The sequence below is a fragment of the Callospermophilus lateralis genome, chromosome 19 (genome assembly GCF_048772815.1).
Source record: "Callospermophilus lateralis isolate mCalLat2 chromosome 19, mCalLat2.hap1, whole genome shotgun sequence".
NCBI lineage: Eukaryota > Metazoa > Chordata > Mammalia > Rodentia > Sciuridae > Callospermophilus > Callospermophilus lateralis.
In genome coordinates, this window is record NC_135323.1 from 22,004,365 (window position 1) to 22,017,905 (window position 13,541).

The following is a 13,541-nucleotide window of genomic DNA, read 5'->3' on the forward strand; positions in this document are numbered from 1 at the left end:
GTCAGTGGCTCCCGTTACATTCAGGATAATGTCTGAACTCTCATCTTGGTGTTAGACATCCCATTCCATTTCTAGAAGGTGGGCTTCATAGCACACAGCATGAGATGCTCTGTGTCTCCTTGTCATCCTCATTCTTAGTAAATTACTGTCATGTCAGTTCCTAGCTTTGTTTTGGGAATTTCAGTCCAGATTTCTCAAACTGAATTGGGAATGAAATGACTGTACACTGGAATTCATAAAGCTGGCTTCTGGCATTGGTCAGCATTGCTAACTGGAAGGGAGGGTATCCTCTCTGGAGGGATTCTGCCCCAATGCTACTGAAGCTCAACCAGTTCCAGGTCCAAAGAGGCCTAAGCCACTTCCACTTTTTGAGGCCCCCAATATAATAAATGAAGAAATGTCAGAACATTTTTTAAAAGTGTATTTTAAATGTTTGCATTAGTAAATTAAAACACGCACAAAAAGATGTATGTACCTTTAATGGAAAATATGTTAAAAGTCTAAAGTTCAGGCCTTTTATGGAGGTAAGTCTTGGACATTAATGCCTATGGATCCCTTTACCATGGTGGACTCTGGCCAGCCCTGAGACCTGGAGTCAGGCCAAGACAGTTAACCAGAATGGGGATTAGGACCGTCCCTATATTGAGGATAGATAACCTGACCTCTTACTCTACTCACTCTGTCCTCTTGACTGTTGCTAATGGAAGCTGATGGAGTTGTGGAGAAAAACTTGATGGAAGGAGGCAAGAACAGAGAAATGGCAGCCCTCACTGGCTTCTCTTCCATCTGGAGAGGTCATTGGAGTGAACCAATACACAAGTGTTTCTCACCAATCCTAGCATGTGTTGCAAAGCATATTGATTGCATATGGTTAATGATTCAATGACCCAATATCAGGAACTTGCTTCTCCCCAAAAGGTCATTTAGTTACATTTTTAAAATGTAACTAAAAAGAACATATGTAACTAAAAAGAACAATCTTCTGCTATTTGTTCTTTTTAGTTACATATGACAGCAGAAATCTATTTTGATGTATTTTTACAAACATGGAATGCATCTTATTTTAGTTAGGATCCCAGTCTTGTGGATGTATGTGATGCTGAGATTCACTGTAGTATATTCAGATATGTACATAGAAAAGTTATGTCAGATTCATTCCACTGTTTTTCCTATTTTTACCCCCTCCCTCCCCATCATTCCTTTTGTCTAATACAATGAATTCTTCCTCTCTCCCCCAAAATCAATAAATAGGATGGTATTAAACTAAAATGCTTCTTTTTAAAAAATAGCTATTTTTTAGTTATAGGTGAACATAATATCTTTATTTTATTTTTATGTGGTGCTGAGGATCAAACCCAGTGCTTCATGCATGGTAGGTGAGTGCTCTACCTCTGAGCCACAACCCTAGCCCCTAAAATGCTTCTTCACAGTGAAGGAAATAATCAAGTGTGAAGAGAGAGCCTACAGAATAGGAGAAAAATTTTGTCACCTGCACCTCAGATACAGCATTAATTTCCAGGATATACAAAGAACTCAAAAAGCTTAACACCCCCCCCCAAATACAACAACAATAACAAACCCAAATAACCCAATCAATAAATGGGCAAAGGAAATAAACAGACACTTCTCTAAGGAAGAAATATAAATGGTCGGATGAATTCATTGTCTGTGGAATTGGAACCAGAGGGTATTCTGGCCCCTGGAGGCTGGGGCTCATGCACCTCACTCCTTTTCTCAGTGCACCGACAGTTCGGAAGATTTATCTGGCAGCGTACGCATCCTAAGAACAGGAGTTGAATTAGTTCTCAAAAATGGGAAGAACCTACATTGTAGAAGAGAGTGTTGGCCAATATCTTTCAAACATCAGTCTCCAAGGAAAAGCTTTTGTCTCTGGTCTTTTGATAGGACAGAACACCACCCAAAGAAGAGGAAAATGAGAACCTCAAACATCCCAAAGCTAAGTTGGATAATTTGGATGAAGAATAGGCCACAGAACCTGCCAATCAGGTATCCAGGGGGACTTTTAGTTCTTGGAGTATTTATCATTACAACTTTGGAACTGGCAAATGATTTTCAAAATGTCCTGTGCAGACTAATATTTGCCATGGAAAAGTCTATGAATAGAAAAAGAATGTGGAATTTCACAGAGGAGGAGATCTCAGAACGAGTAACACTTCACATTTGCTCATCTACAAAAAAAAAATATCTTGTCGATAATTTGGGTCATGATGTCCATGACCCAAAGAGTTCAGCAAGACCAGCTGATTGGAAGTATCAAAGTGGACTGTCTACTTCATGGCTTTCTCTAGATTGTACCATTCACATTGATATTCACATTCCGCTTTCTTCTACTTCTGTCAGCTATACTCTGGAAAAAAATACAAAGAATGGACTTACACGCTGGACCAAGCAAATAGAAAATGGTGTTTATTTGATTAATGGACAAGTTAAAGATGAAGATTGTGATCTATTAGAAGGACAGAAAAAATCTTTCAGAGGAAATACTCAAGCAACTAGTCATTCTTTTGATGTGAGAGTGCTAACACAATTGCTTCTGAATTCAGACCACAGATCTACAGCCACAGTTCAGATCTGCAGTGGTTCTGTAAACCTTAAGGATTCTGTGAAATGCAGAGCTTATATTCACAGCAACAAACCCAAGGTTAAGGCAGTGAAGAGAGATATATTTAACACAGTTGCTGATCGTTGTGAAATACTATTTGAGGACCTGCTTTTGAATGAAATCCCAGAAAAAAAAGATTCTGAAAAAGAGTTCTACATTCTCCCTCACCGAGTTTTTGTCCCCATTCCTGGATCCACTGTATAATTATGTGATTATAAAGTTGGTGATGAATCAGCCGAAGAAATCAGAGACCATTTTATAGAGATGTTAGATCATATAGTTCAAATAGAAGATTTGGAAATTGCAGAGGAAGTCAACACAGCTTGTATGAGCTCTAAGAATAATGAAGCTTCATTGGAACACAAAGATGATAAACAGCTAGAGCAACCAATTAAAACTACAGTAATGTTGAAAATTCGGCAAAACATAGGTGTGATTGCAGCATTTGCAGTTGCAGTTCTTGCTGTGGGTATCTTCTTTCATTACTTCAGTGATTAGGGTGAGGCACAAAGAGCTTCCTGATCATCCAGAGAACATTGGTCAACAACTATAAATAATAAAGATATAAACAGTCCCTCTATAGTCAAGACACTAGCAGTCAGATCTTCTACCACACACACACACAAAAAAGAAAGAAATATAAATGGTCAACAAATATATGAAAAAATGTTCAACATCTCTAGCAATTAGCAAATTAAAACTACATTGAGGTTTCATCTTGCTCCAGTCAGAATGGCAATTATCAAGATACAAGTTACCAGAATACAAGTAACATTAATTTAAGTAATAAATGTTAGTAAGGATGTGTGGAAAAAGTTACACTCATTCATTGCTTTCAGACTGAAAATTGGTATAATCACTCTGGAAACCAGTTATGGGATTCCTTAAAAAAATTGGACCTGGTTATACCACTAAATAATATATATCTAAAGGAGTTAAAATCAAAAGGTCATTCTTTTATCATGCCACCTTTCCATCATAGAGCTCACCACGGTGTCTGGCAGTTAGCTGGGGATCAAAACATGGCAAGCCATTCTCTGCCTTCAAGAGATCCTACTGGTGTTGCCACCGCCAAGGTACTTGGGCCATATATGTTTCAAATAGGAATAGAACAAGGAGGCAGTTGATCATAAGATCTGAAGGGAAGTTCACCTCCATCCAAAAATATCCTCCATTCACCATAATAGGGTCAAAAATTCCTTTGGATTTTGAAGTTTTGAGTCCCCAGAATGATCAATTATTGTGCAATGTCCCCTGGCCCAAGAGTTATGTTTTCCCAAATGTGTTTCATAAAACCATTGATGATCTCCTAAGTGGTAAATTTTGGAGAAAAAATAAAGCAAGAAGTGACTTTATCCTCATAGATCTCAAACACTTGGAACTGGCAATTTGAATAGAAATAGTGCTGCCCCAAATAATTGTGTTCTTTTTTTAAAAGATAATCTTGTTCTTAAAGCTTCCACATGGGCTCCGAGGACTGCAAGGGCTCTTGCTTAACATTCAGGCAACAAGACATAAATTTCATATAATATTATGTGTTATTTTTTATATCCATTACATTTGCATTTTGGGGGTGCTATTGTGTTGTACTATATCCCCAAATCATAAAAATGAACCAATGGATTAAAACCCTGAAATTTTTAATAAAAATAACAATTACTACAATTTAGAATAATGTCATCAAAATCAGCATTGACTTTGAGTCCAATGCACACATAGAATAAAAATACATGCGAGACTGGGTTGTGGCTCAGTGGTAGAGCGCTTGTCTACTAGGCAAATATATAAATAAAATATATAAATAAAAATATATGCGGGACTAGGTTGTGGCTCAGCGGTAGTGCGAGGCCTTGGGTTCGATCCTCAGCACCACATAAATAAAAATAAAGATATTGTGTCCAATTACAACTAAAAAATAAATATTAAAAAAAGAAATATATGAAATCTGGCATGAGTGATTTTGAGTCAAAAACTAAAATATATCTAGAAACTATTGTACCATCTAAAAATTGGATTTTCTTCGTTTTGGTGTGTATTTGTTCCCAGTCTGTTTTCCTTTCTGAAATTTTGTCAAATTATAGTAGCACGGAGCTATCAGAGTTTTTGTGTCATTTTCAAACAAAGCAAAATGACCTTTGATATAAAGCAACAAAGATTTATTAAAACAACTGCAACATGATGCTTTCCCATCCACAATCAGACAATGTTATCAACTACAGAAAGGACAGCAGAGTTACAGTGACATAAATCAAAGTTGCTTTTATAGCAAAAGTGGGACAAGTCACATAATTTCCAAGATGCTTATAAAAACAACAGTGAAGTTAATGCCTACATTGGATTATTGCTTTTGGCTGCAAGTAACAGGAGAAAAAAAATGCAAAAGAACATAGAAAGGGCCTTTCCTTAACAAGAGGTCAAGGTGCAGGTTGTTTAATTCATTGGTTTGACAATGACATTAAGATGCAGATTCTGACAGGTGTGGTTAGTCCTAGCTACTAGGGAGGCTGAGGCTGGAGAGTTGCTTGAGTTCAGGAGTTTAGCACCAGCCGGGGCAACACAGGGAAACTCTGTCTCAATTTTAAAAAAAGATACATATTCTATCCAATTTTCCATCAGCCATCCAACCTGCCTAATGGGAGACAATATTTGCAATTAGAGTGGCTTTTGTCCTTACCATTCTCTTTTGGTTTCAAGAGGGATGCCATAACTCTGGGCATTATATTCTCAGATACTTTCAGATAACTCAGATAGGAAAGAAGGGGAGTTTCTACCCACATATCTCTTTATCAAGGAGGTACTTTTAAAAATATATTCTCATGTTTCCCTCCTCCAGGATTGATTCCACTTTCTCACTGTATGAGAACATGATTTTCTGCTTTTTGTAGGCCTAATAATAAGAGGAAGCTCTGCCAGCCAGGAGGAATTGCTGAGGTGAGGCTGGTGGTTGTTGAATAGATTTCCCGCAGTGTCTGGAAAATATTTTGCTTGAAGAATAAGCTATAGGCAAAAATTCTTCAGCAAAGAAGAGCTTGGGCATTGTGTGATGTTAGGATTGGCTATTGAAATTTCTTAAATTTCTTAATTTAAAATTCATTTAAATTAAAATGAAATTATGTTACATAATTTTCCCTGATTTGAAGTTGTTATTTACTCATTAGGAAAACAAATAACATCATTGGGCATAATCAAATGTGACCTAAGACAGGATTAAGGTCCATTTACCACTATTCCTAAATCCAGAATTTAACTCTCCCTTTTAGAAAACTCATTGACTTAGTACCTGATGAAGGTCTGAATATAATATGAGAAACTTCTGGGGCTGGGGATGTGGCTCAAGTGGTAGCGCGCCCATCTGGCATGCAGTGCGGCCCGGGTTCTATCCTCAGCACCACATACAAAACAAAGATGTTGTGTCTGCCAAAAACTAAGAAATAAAATATTAAAATTCTCTCTCTCTTTAAAAAAAATATGAGAAACTTCTCTATAACTGAGGGATTAGTGTTTATCAGAAACTCCAGAGCTATCATACACAGCTGTCAACACATGGCACCATTCCTGGTGACCTATGATTGATTGCAAGTTAGGATTTTCATGTTTAGTCAAAGAATAAGTGAGTAACGGGACAACCTGCCGAATGGGAGACAATATTTGCAAATTATTCATCTGACAAAATATTAATATACAGAATATATATGGAATGCAATAGCAAAAACCTCCTTCCTAATGTGATTAGGAAGTGGGTAAATGATCTGAAGAGATATTTGTCCACAAATATAAGGAAAATGCTCAATATCACTAATTATTAGGGAAATGCAAATCACAATCACAATGGTATATCTTCTTACTCTAGTTACAGTGGATAATTATTTAAAAAAACCCAAAGCTAACAAATGTTGGCAAGGATTTAGAGAAAGGGGAACCCTTGTTTACTGTTGGTGGGAATGTAAATCAGTACAGCCACATTGAAAATAATATGGGTGTTCCTTAAAAAATTAACAAGAGAACCATAAGATGTAGCAGCCCTGCTACTAGGTAAATATCCAGAGAAAATAGAATAAGTATACCTGCATTCCCATGTTCATTGCAGCACCATTTATAATAGCCAGAATATGAATCATCTAAAGTATCCATTGACAAATGAATTAAAATAGAAAGTGTGCTTTATATACACAATGGAATGTTTATTTGGTCATAAAAATGAAATCCTGTCATTTGTCACAATATGGATGGAAGTGGACATCAGATTAAAAATAATAAGCTGGGCATAGAAAGACAAATACTGCACTCTCATTCATTTATGGAAGCTAAAAATAATTGATCATGTAAAAATATAAGTGGTCATTATTGTGAATTGAGCTGCAATAAACATTGAAGTGACCATGTCATGGTAGTATGCTGACTTTAAGTCCTTTGGGTATAGACCAAGGAGTGGGATAACTGGATCAAATGGTAGTTTCATTCCAAGTTTTCTAAGGAATATTAATACTGCTTTCCATAGTGGTTGTATCAGTTTGCAGTCCCAACAGCAATGTATGAGAATACCTTTCTCCCCACATCCTTGCCAACATTTATTGTTACTTGTATTCTTTATAATTGCCATTCTGATTGGAGTGAGATGGAATTTCAGTGTAGTTTTAATTTGACTTCTTTAATTGCTAGAGATGTTGAATATTGTTTCATATATTTTTTAACCATTTGTATTTCTTCTGCTATGGAACCAACCTCAGTGTCCTTCAACAGATGAATGATAAAGAAAATGTGATATATATATACACAATGAAATATTACTCAGTTATAAAGAAGAATGAAATTATGGCATTTGATGGTAAATGGATGGAACTGGAGAATATCATGGTAAGTGAAATAGCCAATCCCCAAAAACCAAAGGCCAAATGTTTTCTCTGATAAGCGGATGCAGATCCATAGTGGAGCAGCTTAGGGGGAGGGTGGGGAGGAATGAAGAAACTTTGGATTGTGTAGAGGGGAGTGAGTGGAGGGGTGGGGTGGTAGGGATGGGTAGGATGGTGGAGTGAGACAGCCATTGTTACCCTATGTACATGTATGATTGCACTACTGGTGTGACTCTTCACTGTGTATAGCCAGAAGAATGGGAAGTTGTGCTCTATTTGCATACAACATGTAGAAATGCATTCTGCTACCATGTCTGACTGATTGGAACAAAAAAAAAAAAAGAAGGAAGACCAGTAGAATAGAAGAAGGGGAACAGGGAGAGGGAGGAGAGGGAGGAGAGGGAAAGGGGAGGGACTTGGGAATGAAATTGATCAAATTATACTGTTTTATTGTGTGAATGTATGAATATATTATAACAAATAAAAGGAAATTTTTTAAAAGAATAGGATCCTAATTAGAATAAGTTATACTCAATGTATGTATAATATGCCAAAATATATTCTACTGTCATATATAACTAAAAATAACAAATAAAAAGTAGTGGTCATTAGAAATGGAGAAAGGAAGGGGTAAAATGGGATAGAGAGGAATTAGATAAGTACCAAAACACAGTTAGTTAGACAGAAGGAATTAATTCTGGTGTCCTATGGCAGAATAGGGTAACTATAGCCTGAAAGAAGACTCCATAGGTTCCCAAAACATAGAAATGAACAGTATCTGATGGGATGGAAATGCTAATTTCCCTGATTTACATATTTTAAACCTGTACAAGCTATTGGACTGTACCCCATAAATATGTGTGTATGTGTGTGTGTGTATTTTGGTGCCAACGATTGAACCCAAGAGCATTTATTCACTGAGCCACATCCCCAGCCCTTTTTTGTATTTTATTTAGAGAAAAGTCTTACTAAATTACTTAGGGCTTCACTAAGTTGCTGAGGCTGGCTTTGAACTAATAATCCTCCTGCCTCAGTCTCCCGTGCCACTGGGATTACAGGTGTGCATCATCCCATCTGGCAATATGTATAATTACTATGTGTCAATTAAAAAACAAACAAGAACAAACAAAAAGACAAGAGGAAAGAAGCAAAACAAAGCACTGAAAGTGTCACTTAAGCTGTGAGGACCTGTAACTCAGGCTCTCCATTACTGGGGCAGGCCTGGGTCATTCTGGTAAAAAGTTATGAAAAACAAATATACTTCTTCACACTGATTTAAGATTATGAGATATGTGGTTTGATTATTTTTTAGAAATAACTTTTATTTATTTATTTATTTATTTTAATATTTATTTTTTAGTTATTGGTGGACACAACATCTTTGTTTGTACGTGGTGCTGAGAATCGAACCCCGGGTCGCACGCATGCCAGGCGAGCATGCTACCACTTGAGCCACATCCCCAGCCCCTAGAAATAACTTTTAAAAAGTTATTGACAATTGGTGATTCCTGTAGTTATAGAGATCCTGGGAAATCCTCTGAGGATGCCCTTAACTTGGGAAACATCACCACAGCTTTGGGAGCCTTGGCAGCTCTGAAACTGGGCCTGGAAGGAAGAGGTCTTCATGGCAGTGCGTGGTGTTTATAAGTTTGAATCTTATTGCATTCTGCCCTTATTGTTCTCTAAAAATGAGTGGGAAAACAAATAACTTTTGCTGAGACAAGTGATAATAAAATTGAGGCAAAGTTGGAAGCTTTAGCAATTGTTGAAATCAGCAAAACTTTGGCCTCAAGCACAATTTGTGAAAGGAAGTCCAAAATTTGATTATGTATGAAATGTGATACCATTCAAGATTGTGTCTGAAAGATAAGATGTGAAGAAAATGGAGGAAACGAAAAGACCTTTAAATTTTTGCATTAAACAGAACCATCAAAAAAGTTATTTTGTGGTTCCAAACACAGAGAGAAGTTCACAAACTCACTGAACTGACGACAAGGTGCTGCAGGTCGCTCAGTAGGAGAGGGAGAAAGCTGCCTTTCAACCTGGCTTGACAGCCTTTGCAAGGAAGTAAGTAAATCAGCCTCAAAGTCAGTAATCACTGTGCTTGGCCTAGTGTCCTCCAAGGGCACTGTCCATATGTCAGAATTATTTTTTTTCTGTCCATTAAGCATTAGCTTGAGTAAATTTAAGTAAATTTTTTTTTGTTTAGAAAAGTTTTATATTGTTTATTCTTTAAAATATACGTTTTAAATGTTTTAAATAACTGTCACTTATAACACAAAATAATTTATGCCATAGGTGGAGATTCTGTCGTGTGTGTGTGTGCGCGCACGCGCGTGTGTGTATATGTATAAATAAATAAATTAATAAATCTTTTGTGCTGGGGATTGTACCCAGGGTCTGTCATATTTTAATCTTTAGTATGTTTCTGAGCTTTTTTTTTTCCAAGTTGGTGCATTGTTTTTCATGACGGCATATTTGTACATGCACATAATATAGTTTGATCAATTTCCCCATTACCTCCACTTGCCTACCCCTTCTTCCTTCCTCTGGTCCCCTTACTTTGCTGGACTGGTCTCCTTTCTATTTTCACAAGATCTCTAGTTTCCACATATGTGAGAAAACATATGACTCTTGACCTGAATCTGGCTTATTTTTCTTAACATGGTACTCTCCTCTTTCAACCATTTTCATGCAAATGACATAATTTTGTTCCTCTTTGTGGTTGAATAAAGCTCCAGTTTGTATATATACCACATTTTCTCTACCCATTTATCAGTTTGAAAACACTTAGGCACTTTCCAGACTTGGCTATTATGAATTGTGCCATTATAAACCTGTGTGTGCATGTATGCTGACCTTAATTCTGTGGTTAAATACTGAGGAATGGTATCATGGTCATAACGTGGTTTCTGTGTCTGATCTTTTGAGGAGCCTCCACTGGTCTCCACAGTGGCTGAAACAATTTATCATCCTACCAACAGTATATTAGTGTTTCTTTCCCCCCATAGCCTCACCAGCATTAACTGTTGTCTTCTTGATGATTGCCATTCTAACTGGAGTGATTCACATTTTTTAAAAAATATTTTTTTTAGTTGTAGTTGGACACAATACCTTTATTTTATTTATGTATTTTTATGTGGTGCTGAGGATCGAACCCAGTGCCTCGCACATGCTAGGTAAGCACTTTACTGCTGAGCCACAACCCCAGCCTCATGATTCTCATTTCTAACTGGAGTTTTGATTTTTCTGATGGGTTGAGATGTTGAACATTTTTTTCCATATAATTGTTTGCTATTTATACTTCTTTTGAGAAGTATCTGTTTAGTTCATTTGCCCATTTATTAAATGAATTTTTTTTTGGTGTTGAGTTTTTTGAGTTCTTTACATATTCTAGATAATAATCCTCTGTCACAAGAGTAGCTGTCAAAGATTTTCTCTCATTCTGTAGGTTTTCTCTTTGCACTGTTGTTTCCTTTACTGTGCAAAAGTTTTTAGGTTTGACACCATCCCATTTATCAATTCTTGGTATTATTTTCTGGGTTATATGTTCCTGGGCTTTCCTACATAGGATGTTTTTTCATGTTTTTGAGAAACATTTACTTATTTATGCTTAATTGCAGAATATTTTGAATAGGCATAAAATCATACAGAATAACAACCACTCATTTATCTACTTGTCAAGCTCCTCCCCAATTAAGCAAATATTAAAATATGAAGTGTTGAATGATAAGTTTAAGAAATGTTAAACAGTCCCTATCTGAACAGAGTCAATAGCTCTTCTTAATAGATTAGTTTTGCCTAATTAATTAGTTTTGTTCATTATGCATTCTTCTGTCATTCACTTAAGATGAAACTGAGTTTATTTATGTGGTTGCCTACTTCTCTAGTCTGTTTCTACTACTGCTGAGTCCACTGTATGAAGTTATATAACATTTTGGGTTATCCATCCTCCTCTTGTGGGGGCCTGCTTTTTAACCAACATCCTGACCTAGGGGAAGGCTACCTCCACCTCCCCAAGCCCTTGACACTCTGGGGTGGTACCCCACACTTCATGCTCCCATCGCTGTGTTGGGGCCTCTACTGCTACCTATCCAGCTTCCTTCCCTTCTACTTATGTGCAGCCCCAGGAAGCCCCAGAGAGCTAGGGGAGGGTGGTCTTCTGAAAGAAAGAAGTCAGAACCCTGTAGGTGGTGGTGGTGGGGAGAGTAAGAGGCATTTTTTCCCAGATTGTCTTTGGCCTCTGCCCCAGGTCTGTTCTATGATTAACCAAGATCCTCTTCCCCACGCGCTCCTCCTCCCACCCCTTTGAGGGCCTGAGTCATTATTTTAACAACCCCCAGGAGGCTGAACCCCTTCAGTGCTCTGTTGTCCTGCACTTCTCTTCCCAGTCAATGTGCTGCTCAGTGATGGTTCTCAGAGTTTTGCTTCTCCTGAGTGGTGAGTTTGGGGCTTTCAGGACTGGGGAGAAACTGTGGAGCTGTATGTGTCTCCTGTAGGTCGGACTGGGGGCCGGTGTACAGTTCTTACAGTTCACATGAGTTGTGAAGGGAATGGTGTTGGGAGGAGGGATTGCTTGGAATTTGGAGAAATATGACCTGAATAAAGGTGAGGGGAAATGGGCTTATGAGTTATGCTCAGTGAAGAATGAACATCTCTCCAGTTAGCCATATTTTCCAAGGCCTTTCTGCTCCCCATTTGTGGAGGCCCTGGTGTGGGTGGTGTGTAAGGAAGAGAAGTCTGCCCTAGCATAGTTCTGGGCGAGAAAGGCCATAGAAACCACCAGGGAGGTGGTTAGGATACTATCTCTCTGGGCCTGATTTTCCCCCAAGTCCTGATTTCAGACATGCTATCCTGTTGACAATATAGTACGCAATTCGACAACTGTCAGGACCATATTCATATGTCATTTAAAAATGAGATCTCACACAAAAACTCAAGATTTCCATCTTCTCTTTAGAAATTGAAAGGCCTGGCAGTTCTTGTTACTAGATCCTCGTAATGGCTGCCCCCTTAGAAAAGGCACAAGCTCTAAAGGATCATTATTCCCTTGTGCTCACTTCTACCCCACTTCACTTACTGAACTTACCTGCCTAATCCATGAGGCACTCGACTCTGTGCCTTTTGATATCTTCCCACTTGTTACATATTAAGAACTTCTTTCAGGCTCAGAAACAGTATAACTTGAGGAAGGAAGGTATGGAATGTGAGGCTTCTTTGCCTGTGGCCACAGTAGTGTCCTGACTCCCTAAACATTTGGTCTCTTCCCAGAATCCCAGCGTTCAGGTATCTCTCTGTCACCACCTCGGCAGACACTTATCCCTCTAAGAATTCCCCTATTCTTGGGATTGGAGTTGACTCCTCAATCCAGAGACAAGTGGAAATTCTAGAAAAATGGGAAAGAAAGATGGCTGCTTGGGAGTAAGAAAAAAACCTATTGATCTAGGGGTCACCTCCTGATGCTTTGGAGCTTAGCCACCAGCAAAGGGATTGTGACCAGTTGAGGATTGGGAGAGCACGTTGGGATCCTGGCTGTGCCAGTGACTTGTGCTGTTCAGAATCAGTGAACAAATAGGAATTGGACAGCTGTGAAAGGTACTATGCCAAACACTGAAAAACAAGAAAAAAAAAAAAATCTTTTCCTCATGTGGCACTGAGAGAGGGGACACGAGAAACACACAATTACAAATAATTAATCACAAACTTCTAAGTCTGTTCCCCATCTGGTTCTTGGGGTCTCTGTGTAATGAGAAGATAGAACAGGATAGTCTTTATGGAGGGTGCCCATATGCCTTGGAGAAGTCCCTGTCACGTTGTTAATGGTGTCCCTTTTACTCTCAGAAGGTCCCATTATAGACAATAAATTTTATGGGCACCTTATTTTTAAGGGACATTTGTGATCTAACATACCAGGAAGCAATTGGCAATTTCAGATCCTGGATACCCTTTGAAGTAACTTTGAGGGAGTATTTCCTCAGATTGTTGTCCTTTGCTTCAAGGTTTGATCATTTTTGAGGTAGGGAGAGGGATGGGAACCACGCAGATGGCAAATCAGTAGGCACAGTAGA

The 13,541-nt window shown here is 38.1% G+C and overlaps 1 pseudogene; it reads left to right on the top strand.

The window, feature by feature from the left end:
* Positions 1–1,789: 1,789 nt before the first annotated feature.
* LOC143385250 (protein odr-4 homolog) lies at positions 1,790–3,121 on the top strand (annotated as a pseudogene).
* Positions 3,122–13,541: the final 10,420 nt, after the last annotated feature.